Source organism: Macrotis lagotis, chromosome 4 (assembly GCF_037893015.1).
Source record: "Macrotis lagotis isolate mMagLag1 chromosome 4, bilby.v1.9.chrom.fasta, whole genome shotgun sequence".
In the NCBI taxonomy this organism is placed as follows: domain Eukaryota; kingdom Metazoa; phylum Chordata; class Mammalia; order Peramelemorphia; family Peramelidae; genus Macrotis; species Macrotis lagotis.
The window spans coordinates 44,592,169-44,605,251 of record NC_133661.1 but is presented as its reverse complement, the minus strand read 5'-3'; positions in this window follow the sequence as shown (position 1 = coordinate 44,605,251).

The window sequence follows — 13,083 nt, the reverse complement described above, 5'->3', positions numbered from 1 at the left end:
ATAGGCATGATTCTTCTTCCTTCTTTTCTTTTTTCCCCTTTTCCAATCCAAGAAGCATTATTTAAATGTCTGACACACCCTAGGCATTTATCTCCTTTGCTAGGTTCTGATGAAACAAAGGGAGGAAAAAATCCCTATTTCGTTTGCTTTATACTGTTGATAAATATAGAATAAGTAGAAATACAAAACTGATAAGATTCTGGGAAGAGGTGGTTCAAGTACATTTAGTCCTAGCAAAGTTTTGGGCCAAAGTGTAGGGGTCCTTCCACCTCCCTTTCTATCCTCCCCCTTCCATCTTTTCATGATTCATCTTCCTCAACTCCCAGAAGTCCAATGACTTCTTTCCATCTCTTGACTATCCAAAGCCTTCAACTTTCTATTCATTCAAATTCCAATTCTTCTAATATGGACTTCTACAATTAGTCTTGATATCTTCATTCAAACACTGGTATTTGTGCTACTACCGGGGAGGTAAGTAATGTTGCAGAGGAAGCCAAGTTGGATGAGGCAGATGGATTCCACAAACTTTTTCTTCTACATAGTTCCAGTCTTTCAGAATTTTATTAATCTTTTCATTTGGCCCCTTTGATTAGAGAAGAGCTGCTTTAAACATTAATTTGAACATACGTAAAAAATTAGCAGCCCCCTTCTAGAAAACACACCCCAGAGGCTGGAAAGATGTTTACCATTGCTGTGAGCTAGGCTGTCAAGGATGAATTGATGGACTAGCTCTAGGTGCCTGCCAAAGATCAATGACTTCCTACAGGAAAAGTGCCCTGGGGAAAGAGGAATGTGAGAGCCCAGCACTTCCTGGTCTTGCTAGTGTTTTATGTATATGTCTCTTCTTTTGTTTATCTTGAGAAAAGACTGCAGTCAAAGCTGCCTAGCTCATCTTCATCCTCCAAATGAACTAACAACCCTGCCCAAGGGCTTCAGATCATCTTTGTTCTACAGTTTGAAGCAATTTGGAAGTTCAGATTGAAATTCTTCTTTTTTTTCCACCAGAGATGCCCTGAACTCATTCCAGTGATTTGTTGACATGTCTTGATTTTCTCTACCTAACTTCTGAAAGTAATTCTTCCCTCTAGCTCCCTACTTTTATCCCTGTCTTTGAGTCTTTAGTTTTTCGTATTCTATTTTGCTCATGTATGAGTTCTCTGTTTCCAGAGAGTTTGCCATTACATTTTTTAATCTTCATGTTTAATCTTACTCCTCAATTAATAAGCATTTATATTTTTAGCCCCCTTCCCCCCAACCTCCCTCCTCAGTTTGGAAACAAAGAGAAACAAAATCCTGGTCACAAATGTACAATAGTGAAGCAAAACAAATTTCCATATGGTCCAAGACTAAAAATGTAAGTCTGATTTTGAAAATTTAGTTGATGATTTCTCTGGTCAAGCATACTTTATCATTGGTTTCCAGGAATCCTGTTGGTCATTGCATAGACTGTCTGCCTTCTTTTCTATCTTTAGCACTTAGCACTATGCTTGGGACGTTGTACGTGGTTAATAAATGTTTCTGATTTATTCTTGTCTTACAAAGTTAATTATTTTTTATAACATTGTCTTATTACATTGTTACAGGATAAATTGTTCTCCTGGTTCTGTTCACATACCAGTCTCCCTAGGTTTCATCAAAACTGTCTTCTTTGTTGTTTCTTATAGCATAAGAGTATTGCATTTTATTCATCTGCCACATTTTCTTTAGTTGTTAAATTACTTAATATCTAGCCCTTTGCCCCCAGCATATTGTTTTTACATGTAGGGCAGTTTTCCTCTTTGATCTCTTTGGGCTAGTCATAGTATTGATATTGTACAACGACAAAGCATTCACAGATTAGTTTACTTTTTTGGGCATAGTTCCAAATTGCTTTCAAGAACATTCAGATCAATTCATAGTTCTACCAAAAATGCATTAATATACATATTTTCCTTTCCAAAATTTTTCAGTTGTCAATTTTGAATAATTTTCATAATTTTTCTGTTTCCTTTTTTTCATAATTATCAGTATGATTACATTGAGGTAGAACTTCAGAGTTTTAATTTGTATTTATCTAATTATTATTGATTTAGAGCATTTTTCATATGGTAGAGATTGACTTTTTTCCTCTTGGTTCTATGTGTTTATAACCTTTCACCATTTTAAAATTAGAGAATAACTTTTATTCTTATAGTTCCACATGTTACTTGAAAATGAGACATTTATCTGAGAAACTTGCTGTAAGGATTTCCTCCCCTCAGTTAACTGTTTTTTTCCTAATCTAATCTGTATTAGATTTATATGTGCAAAACCAGTTCAACATCATATAATCAAAATTGTTCATTTACTCTATTTTGTGATCCTCTGCATACTTTGGTTTCAAATAAAAGTTATTTAAAAGTATTTTCCCCCTAGTTTCTCTAATTTGTTTCTGACATGACCTTTTATATTTAGATTATGTTTCCATTTGGAATTTATATGGGCATGTAGTTTGAGGTGTTGAAGTAAATCTGATTTCTGCCAGACTGCTTTGCAGTTTTCCCAGCAATTTTTGCCAAGTAATGAGACCGTACTGCTTTGACTGGATTTTTGGTTTCTTCAAATCCTAGCTTATGAGGTTCATTTGCTTCTATATTTTGAATACATAGCTTGTGTTGATCGATCTCTTTATTTTTAACCAGAACCAACAATAATTTGAGACTGAGTACAGCTTGTCCCTCTTCTTTCCCATATTTTGTTATTCCCTTTGACATTCTTGACCTTTTGTTCTTCCATATGAATTTTATTATTTTTTTCTAGCACCACAAAGAATTCCTTTGGTAGCTTCATTGGTATTGTACAGAACAAGTAAATTTATTTAATCCATCTTTTATTTCCAAATCCACACTGTCTTCTATTCTGTAGCTGACAACTGTAACCATTTCTAGAAAAAGCTGAGGTACCTAGTTTGGGTGATGTGGGAAAGGAGAAGGTTTTCCTGAAGGAATTCATTGATGGTCCAGGATACATCTGGGTATAAACTTGGGCATGAGGCCAGTTTCTTTAGGGATTCTCCAAGGGAAATCAGTGTTACTTTCCTTTGCTGGGAAGGCTTTGTGCTTGAACTCTCAGCCTCCATATTTCATGAAGTAGGGAACTGGGTTTAATAATTACTATTCTCAACAAAATATTTCTCTTTCTTCCAGAATATAATTGAGGCTATTCCCAATGTCCCCCAGATTTTGCTAGAGAAAAATACACTATCATTGATTCAAGCTGATAGTTCTCTTCTGAAATTGGAAGTTATTCCTACTTCTTCAGGGATTTCTTTTTTCTTTCTTTTCTTCTTTTTTTTTTGGGTGGGGCTAGATCTATGATTTGTTCAGTATAGAGAAGTCTGCTTGTAGAAAGTCTTTCCTGATGTAAGTTGACAATTAGCCTGTAACTTACAGTATTTAGATAGGTATTTAGAGAATGGTAAGTGCTTTCCTCATTGTCATGTAACTAATTTATGTCATTGGCAGGGAATTAAATCCATGTCTTTCTGATTCTGAGGACTGAGCCTTTATCCATTATTCAAAGTGACCTTTATTTTTACAAATACAGTTCAAACTATTGGTATGAAAATGCAAACTATTGGTCTTTCACTTTTACCTGGCAGAAGAGAAAGAAGTCCATTCCAGATAATCAGAATTAGAAACAGTGAAAGGCTTCCTCTATCAGGTCAGTCCAGCCCTGAAGTGGATGGAATTTTAGGGAAAGAACTCCCAGAAGTGCTTCTTGATGTCAAACATTTTGAAAGCAGTGGTTGGGGTGTTCATTCTTTATATTTTCAATAAATTTACCCAAGGGCCTTGCATATAGTAGGTATTTCAAAATATTTGCAATGAATTTGAAATAAATTAAATAAAGAATAAGATCATGGATTTTATTATAATTGCTATTAATGAGGATGATAGTATTTGTAGAGTGCTTTCAATTTCATGGGTATTCATTAAGGGCCTACAATGGATCAACCACTTGTCTTAGTACTAGAGAAACAAAGGTGAAACTGAAGCAGTCTCTGATCTTGAGGCGGAACATGATGTCTGCCCTTTGTTCTCAAAGAAGATCATGACATCAGGTAGGTAATGCAGATAGGCATTTTGAGCATAGATTTTGAGCAAGGGGGGGTTCTGCTAAGTCACCAGCCTCACTTTCTTCTTCAGAACTATCTGGATCCATTGGCCAGATATGAATCAGGAAGATTGGAGATGGCCCTGCATGTGAGGCAATCAGGGTAAAGTGACTTATCCAGGGTCACATAGCTAGTAAGTGTCTGAGACTGGATTCAAATCCTATCCTCCTGACTCCAAGGCCTATCCACTGAATTGAACATAAACAAATAAAGAAGGAAGAAAAGAAAGAACATTCACTAAATGTTGAATTGCAGTGAATGCTATCTCATTTAATCCTCACACCAATGTCTTAGAGGTATATTGTTATTATATCCATTTTATTACTGAGGGAACTGAGGCAGAGAGGGGCTAAGCAATTGTCCCAGAGTCATACAACTACTAAATGAATGAGGTTGGATTTGAGTGCAGGTCGTCCTGACTCCAGGTTCAGAATCCCATCTACTATTCCAAAGTGATCCCTACATCAAATGAAGTTAGAATAAAGTAAAGAGGGAGAAAGTACTAATAAATGATGACGGGAAGAATCAAGGTAGTTTTCATGAAAGAGATGATTCTTTGAAGGAAATTGAGTTGAGACTTGAAGGAAAATAAGGATTCTGAGAGATGGGAGTACGTAGAGAGCTCATTTCAGGCACATAGCTTCACATTTTAAAACTGTCAGTAGGTAGCCTGTAGGGATAAATATAATGGTGAATGGCCCCCGTTTCTATTTGAAATTGATACCACCGATCAAAATGCCCCCTCAGGTCCATTTCTAGCCCTGATTCTTTTATCTCATACCAATCAAGTCCTAGATCTTGAAAAGTATCATCTTCACATTTGCCTTTATGCCAGCAACTCCATTCCCTTTAAGTTAGTAACTAACAGAACTTTAGATTTTTAGTGATATATGTGTGTGTATGTATAAATGTATACATGTATGTTTGTCATATGTGTGTGTGTCTATTCACATTCAGGTAATACAATGTTCATATATTGTGTAGATATAGTCATGTATCTACCTTTCTATCATCTCTGTCTATCTCTATCTAATCCCTGAAGAGAAAGGGAATTATTTCCCACTGAACAGACAGCAAAGAAGAAGGGTAATATGACAAAATGAACAGAATAAAATGAAGAAAAATAGAAAAAAGAAGAGGAAGAAAAAGAGAAATGAGAAGGGTGGGGCATAAATATGGAAGAAAGACATGTCTTTCAAAAGAAATGATCAGTTTAAACAAAGACCAAAGACTATTACCTTTAATTTTTTTAAAAAGGTAAATTATTATGTAATTTTGATATCTCTTATATTTTATTTTTTTCCTTAAGGATGTGATTTCTTTCTCAACACATTCAAATTTGATCAATGTATACCATGGAAACAATGTAAAGACTATCAGACTGCCTTCTGTGAGGGGTAGGGGGAGGGAAACGGGATTGGGGAAAATTGTAAAATTCAAAAAAACATTAAAAATTATTCATACAAAAAATGATCATAAGAGATGTAGAGAGTGAATTAAACTGAATGTGGAAGAAACATGCCTGATTCTGCATTCTATAAACAACATTTCTCCTTCCCTAGACTGTGTCTTATTTAGTGCAATAAGTTGCTGTTACAACCTGCCTGTGGATGTTTGTGTGTATGTCTACCTAGGATGAGTTGGGTTTGCCCTCCTGAGAAACAAGGTCAAGATGAGATCACATCCTATTTGATTAGCAGAGAATTTTGAAGCTAATTAGGAAAATTACTGCTCTTTGATTGCTTTTGCTTCCATGATTGTTACTTAATGAGTGCTTTAAAAGTTGTCTTGAGGTAACCAACTGTCTTATTAAAACATACTTTTCATGTTTTTATAATATTTATAAGCCTGTAAGAATCAAATTTTCAGGGGTCAAGCCAAACTTTCCATTAAGTAATAGACTAAAATCCCATTGAAATACCTGCATTATATTTTTTTTGCTATGGTGGATGAATCATACCCTTGATATGACAGAATTGACTCATATTTTTTATTACTCTTGAGACTTTGTTGACCAACAGATCTTAAATTTCTCTGCTAATCATGGAACTAAATATGGATATTAATAGATAATTTTTCCATTTGCTTTTTACCTTTGCTATTATGAAATGAGATGGGACAGAGTTTATTTTTGTGATTTGGTAAGTGACTGAGGAGTTGAAAGATGGGAAGTCTAGCATCTCACTCAATCTTTAAATTTCTTTTCACAAGATATGATCTTAGTGTTTCAATTTTCTTGTTGTGTAAATACATATGCAAATATTAATTCTAAGGAATCTTCTGTATTCTCAACAAAACCAATTCCTTTTTATACATTTATCTTCCTTATAATACACACACAATTGGAGTGGGGTGGGCTAGGGGGCGACTAATTTTTAATGTTGTGGATACATATATATACATATATATGTATATATATGCACACACATATGTATGTATATAAAATCTTTAGTAAAATATAAGAAAAGTATAACAAGGATAGGGGTGACTAGAGTTTTGTCCCTAAATAAGGCATAGACATTTCGAGGCAGTAAAATGTTTAAATGATGTTTTTGTGGGTATAAGCTTATAGAATTTATACTTTTTTTAGAAGAACAGAAACAATTAAATTTAACACCTTTTTAAAAAATCAATATTAGTAAAACTAGGAAGTTTTTAGATATCATAATTCTTTTCTTTGCTTTTTCTCCCTCATGGTCATCTAGTCCTATACCAGGTAACTCCATCTTCTCCTTGCACCTCCTTGCTTCTCCAAAGTTGTGTTCTCTCTAGCAATGGAATTCCAGTGTCTTAAGGAAGATTTGAGTCCTAGCATCTTTCTTGCTCCACTATAGGGAAGTGCTCAGGGCTCTTTGTTTCCATAATCACTGTCCCTTGTTCTCCCCCTGTCACTTTGCTAAATTTATCTGAATTTATTCTTCATTATTTTCATATGATGAAAGAAGATTTGAGACCAATTTCATGCTACTTTTCCTTGGTGCTAAAATTTCTAGTTACAGGTCAGCTAACTCAACTATAATTTCTGGCACAATATCATCATCTGCAATGTGTAGTGGGGATGAAAAAGTAATTAATCAAGTGCTGATTAGATTTAGGAGTTTGAGGACACAGTGAGTAGCTGAAGATACTGTGGAAAGGGGCGGCTAGGTGGTGCAGTGGATAGAGCACTGGCCCTAGAGTCAGGAAGACCTGAGTTCAAATCCAGCCTCAGACACTTAATAATTACCTAGCTGTATGGCCTTGAGCAAGCCACTTAACTTCATTGCCTTGCAAAAATCTAAAAAAAACAAAAACAAACAAACAAAAAAGAATACTGTGGAAGGTACAATGAAAAGTCCTCCTTCTATTGAGGAAATTTGATGTTTCAAAATTAGATCTAGGGGGGGAACTGTCTACTGCATCTCAGTAACACTCCTCTGATTGAGGTTCTGAGGTACACAATTTAATGAATTACTGTTGTTACAATAATGGACATGAGTAACTAATGTAAGAAAATAGATAATCTCACAAAAGTATGGAAAGAACAAAAGGTTTGATACCATAAGGCTTGAAACCAATTAACTATCACCTTAGGGAAATCACCACTGCTTTCTGGGTCTCTGTTTCTTCACCTATAAACTGAAGAAGGGACTGGGCTAGATAAGCTATGAAACTTTTTGCAGTCTCAACTCTATTATTTAATGAGTCTATGATTCTTCCACTTTCAGAGCTTCTGAGTCTATTTGGTTTTGGAATTCACAATATGCAATTTTATACATATGTACATATACAGATTTCTATAAATTATTTTACAGCTCTACCTTCCAAATTCTTTACTTGAGCTAATTTTCATCTAAGGATATAAATATAGATTACATTTTGATCAAAGAGAAATTTAAGCCCCAAATGGATGGCAGTAAGGAAAGTATTACAAAACTACTTTGAGGGTAGGTAAGTGGTTCAATGAATAGAGCACTGACCCCGGAATCAAGAGAATGTTAGATCAAATCCAGTCTCAGACACTTGACACTTACTATCTGTGTTACTTAACCCAGATTGCCTCCCTCTGAACAGCAATGAGAAAACAAAAAAAAATATGATTTTATCCTCAAATCAATGACCCAATGTTTACCTAACTCACCAAGGATTGTACTTTCTCCTTTAAAGGAAATAAAAATAAAACCTTCACACCCTGGCAAATTTCTGATGTGACTTCTTGTTCAACAATGACCGCTCTTGTTTCTCTTGGTTATTTTTTAAGCTGTGATTGCAATTTTAAATATGATTAAGGATGTTCTTTGAGATTTCCTTCCATCCTCTGGCCCCCTTTCTCCCCTTGGCTTAGGAGAGTTGTGCAGGAGCACTGCCTACAGTGGATTTGCCAGTGCTCTGTCCAGTCTTGTTTTATATGACTCCAGAGAAAGGATTTCTGCCTTTTCTTTCAGGAGATTCTTCCACAGTCCATCATTTCTGACATTTACAGCTGGAAGATAAGGGTCCTTTTGAAATCTGGGCAAGTCACTGGGGTGGGGTTAAAATGGAGTTACTTTCACAGAGATGTTTACAAGGTAAACAGAGCATTCAGGACATAACTGGGGATCCATAAAGCAGGAATCCCAGGGCTCTTTCCTCCTGAAAGAAATCAGGCCTGGGTCCAACTGGGACAAGTACTTACAATGGCCTCCATAGGCTGAGTGGCTCCTATCAGCCTTCTCATCAGTTTCTCTAAAGCCATTCATTCATTCATTCAGTTTGCCTGTCTCTTCCTCCCCTTCCCCAACCATGGAAAAATGAACACTCTACCTCCTTTGGTTGTTGGGAATTGAGATGATCAATCAATGAAACATCCGATAAGTATTTATTATGTATCTATGTATTAGACATTGTGTTTAGTGTTAGAAATACAGAGACCAAAATAAAACAGTCCTGGCTTTCAAGGTATTCACATTCTACTGGGGAAGCAGCTAGGTGGCACAGTGGATTGAGCTCTGACCTTGGAGTCCGGAGGATGGGAGTTCAACTCTAGGGTCAGACATTGGATGCTTGCTCACTGTGAGATCTTGGGCAAGTCACTTAACTCTGGTTGCCTCTTATCCAGGACTCTCTCCAGTCATCCTGATTCCTAAATGGCCATTGGACCCAGATGGCTCTGGAGGGGAAGGTGAGGCTGGTGACTTAGCAAAGCCCCCCCCCACTCAGATTCAGTTCATGTACTAGCCATGGCATCACCTCCCTGCTGTCGTGATCTTCTTTGAAAAGTGAAGGAACAATAATCAAAGCATTATTTTACTGAAGAAAAACAAAATTTCTACAATAAACAGATGTGAAATATGCCTAGATGAGTTGGGGGATGATTTGGGGAGCTGTAGGAATCAGGAAAGACTTCACATCAGGACACTTGAGCTGATTTTAAGGAGGCTAAGGATTTCAAGAGACAAAAGTGAGGAAGGAATGCATTCTGGTCAGTCAGTCATGTCATGTCTAGCAAAGACATGAAGATGAGGTTGGATTGCCACATATGAAGGATAGTAACTAGGTCTTTTGGTGTAGGGATGAAAGGAATATGTGATAAGTCTGAGAAATGAGCTGGAGTCGGACAGTGAAGGACTTTAAATACTAAACAGAAGAGAAATCTATGTTTGGTTCTGAAGGTTTCTAAGGATGCAGTAGTGTGAAATGTCCAGAACCATGTTTTAGGAATATCCTTTGGCAACTGTGTGGAGGATGGATCCATCACACTATGAACTCCTTGAGAGAAGGAACTAGTTTTTTGAGGGGTTTCTTGGTATTCCTAGAGCTTAATGCAATATCTAGTACATAGTAGGCACTTAATAAATAGTTATGGCCCTGATAATCCAGAGAGGAGTTGATGAAAGGCCCAAAATACATTGGTAGTTGTAGTTGTGGGTGTAAAGAAAGAAGCTGGATAAGGAGGAGAAGGCTTTAGTAAAGGGTTGCAGGATTGAGAGAGAGAGAGAGAGAGAGAGAGAGAGAGAGAGAGAGAGAGACAGAGAGAGACAGAGAGAGACAGAGAGAGACAGAGACAAAGACAGAGAAAGATAGAGAGACAGACAGAGACAGAAAGACAGACAGAGACAGAGAGATATATAATCCTTTTCTTAATTCTTCAAGGTAGCTGAGCTTTGTCTTAGTGAACCCTTGAGTATCACAGTAGCCATATGGAACCCACATCACACCACAATGAAACATCAGAGTAGGACTTGAGGGGAGGAAACATTCACTAAATACTTATCTAACTATATTCAAGGGTACGAAGAAAAACCCAAGACTTAATAAGTCTGATCTTAGAAGTTAAGAAAGTTCAGTCTTGGTTAATAACTGGTTAATTAAAAAAATAACCATTTGGGAGCTATAGATGCCATGGATTTATATATATTTCTTTTTCAAAAGAATTCAGACTCTGAGATCAGGCATTATTTCTCTCTCTCTCTCTCTGTCTCTCTCTGTCTCTCTCTGTCTCTCTCTGTCTCTCTGTCTCTCTGTCTCTCTGTCTCTCTCTGTCTCTGTCTCTCTCTCTCTCTCTCTCTCTCTCTCTCTCTCTCTCTCTCTCTCTCTCCTTTTTGTCTTGCTACTCCACCACTTTCCACATGGTAGAAGCTTCCTAAATACTTGATGAGTGATGGTTGCCAGAGTTCATTCAGGAGTATATATAAATAGTCATAGTCTGACCATTAGGATTCCCAGGATTATAGAATTGAGAGCTAGGAGATGTCTTAGAGTTCGAAAGTGGTCTCACTTTTCTTCACGATGAAGGGTTTATGACTGACAGACAGTGATGCTGACCTGACCCTAATGGTCTATTTGTCCTGTCTTGTCCTACATGTCTGGAAGCTGCCAAGACAACAAGTAGGCACTGATGCTCTGGCACATTTTCTAACCATAGTTTATGAAAAGGAAAATCCTATTTATTACAATTTAATTTAGAGAAGTGAAATTTCATCTGGCTTTAGAGCAGCTGTTTGGCATTACTGGGAAGAAAGAATTTTGTTTAGTTTCCCCCACCCATATCTTTACTGGATTACCCAAATAAATAGACACAACTTCATTTCCCTAGACAAATGACTTTTATGGAGTTGAATGAGTTTCTCCTAAGGACTTCGGGTCTTGTGTTTTATATTTTCTCTGCCTTTCATTGAAGTAACATTTGATGAAGTAGAATTTTTCCTGAAAAAAAAATTGCTGATAAATGAGAATATCTTCAAACAGGGTAATTAAGGCTGTAGGTGGAGTTTCCTGTTTACTTTCAGGCATCATTTTATTTAATTTTATTTATTCATTTCAAAAGTGAACTTTTCAGTGTGACTTTTACAATTTTCTTTCACTTTCTCCTTTCTCTTTCAATCTGAAAAATTAAAATGGCTGAATATATACAGACCAAAGTAGACTGACTGAGCAGATCTTAGAATCAGAAAAGTTGGATTTGACTCTTGGTTTTTGTATTTAATGGCAGCATGACTTTGGATGACTTCATAAAATAGGCAAAATACCTTATAAAATCTATCTAACAGGGCTTGTTGTGAGGAATGCACTTTTTGAAAAAAATAGTTTGTTAGATAGATGTAAGTTGTTGTCCATTTATTTTGATTTGGCTTGAAGAAACATTCAATGAGAAGCTTGTCCTTTCTCTCAATTTCTCACATGTGAGTAATGGGTATTTTGATATATAAGTTGGCTGGATTAGAAGATAAGTAACCAGGCTGTAGTTGAAGGCTCCCTAACTCCAGTCATGAAACCTTGAACAAACCATCCCTTCTCTTTCAGTCTCAGTTTCCTCATCTGAAAAAATAGGAGACATTAATACTCAGGCTACCTTTGTATAAGATTATTGTGAAGATCAAATAAAATAATGGTACTTTGGATACCCTGAAGTGCTATAAAAGTGAAAGTTATAAATAAATAAATATAAATAACTTTGGGAAGAGTGGATATAAAACATTTTTTCATTAGTATCCATTTTGTAATTTTTAATTACTAACATGATTTTCTTATTTGCAATATGGGAGAGGGGGATTTTGTACACTAAAACCTCCCTACATTGTTGAAATCTCAAATTCAGACAACATCCCTCAAAAATAAAGATATTGTCATGACTCTTAAGCCTATCTTGGTGCATGTCAGTCCTCCACAAAGTTTTTCATCGATTCCTGAGTTGTTCATAAGGCAGACTAAAAAATTTTAAAAAGGTTGTTATATTAAATTTATGAATGAAAGCAAAATGTATTAAACAGTTTTCACATATGGAATTAATTAAATACTTTATATATTAATACCTAGTAGCTAAGCTAAACTAAACATAATAGGTATCATTGTCATTGACAGAGAAGTGATTAAATAACTTGTAGTATCTGAATGTAATGGATTTTTTTGCATTATAACACAATGGGTATGAAGAATATAAAGAGGCAGAGGAAGAAGTGATATAATATGAATGAAGTAGAAACAGGTAAACAATCCATGCAATGACTACAGTGAAGTAAATGGAAAATGACTTAGTTTTTCCTTGAAAAAAGACATATGCAAGTATATTTTCTCTTCTTTTTCAGATGTGGAATACACTGAATTTTGACACAACTTAGACTGTAGAAAATAATAAATATGTTGATTATTTTAGTTAAAATACTAGATAGTTGAATTACCTTTTCTCTTTCCTTTTTCTTCTTTGTAATATATCAGAAATATATATGTATCTATTTCTATTTATAAATATATAAATATATATTTTATAGGAAAACAAAGGTGATATTAAGCACCATATACACATTTAAAATACTCCAGAAATTATAATTTTAATCATTAGATTTTATTGATGTTTTCTTTTATATCATATATTTATTGATATATCCCTTCTTTTCCCTTAGAGTTATCCTTTATAAAAATGAATGAAAGGAAACATATATACAAACATATGTACACATATGCAGACATAATTCAGTGATATTATCCCACAA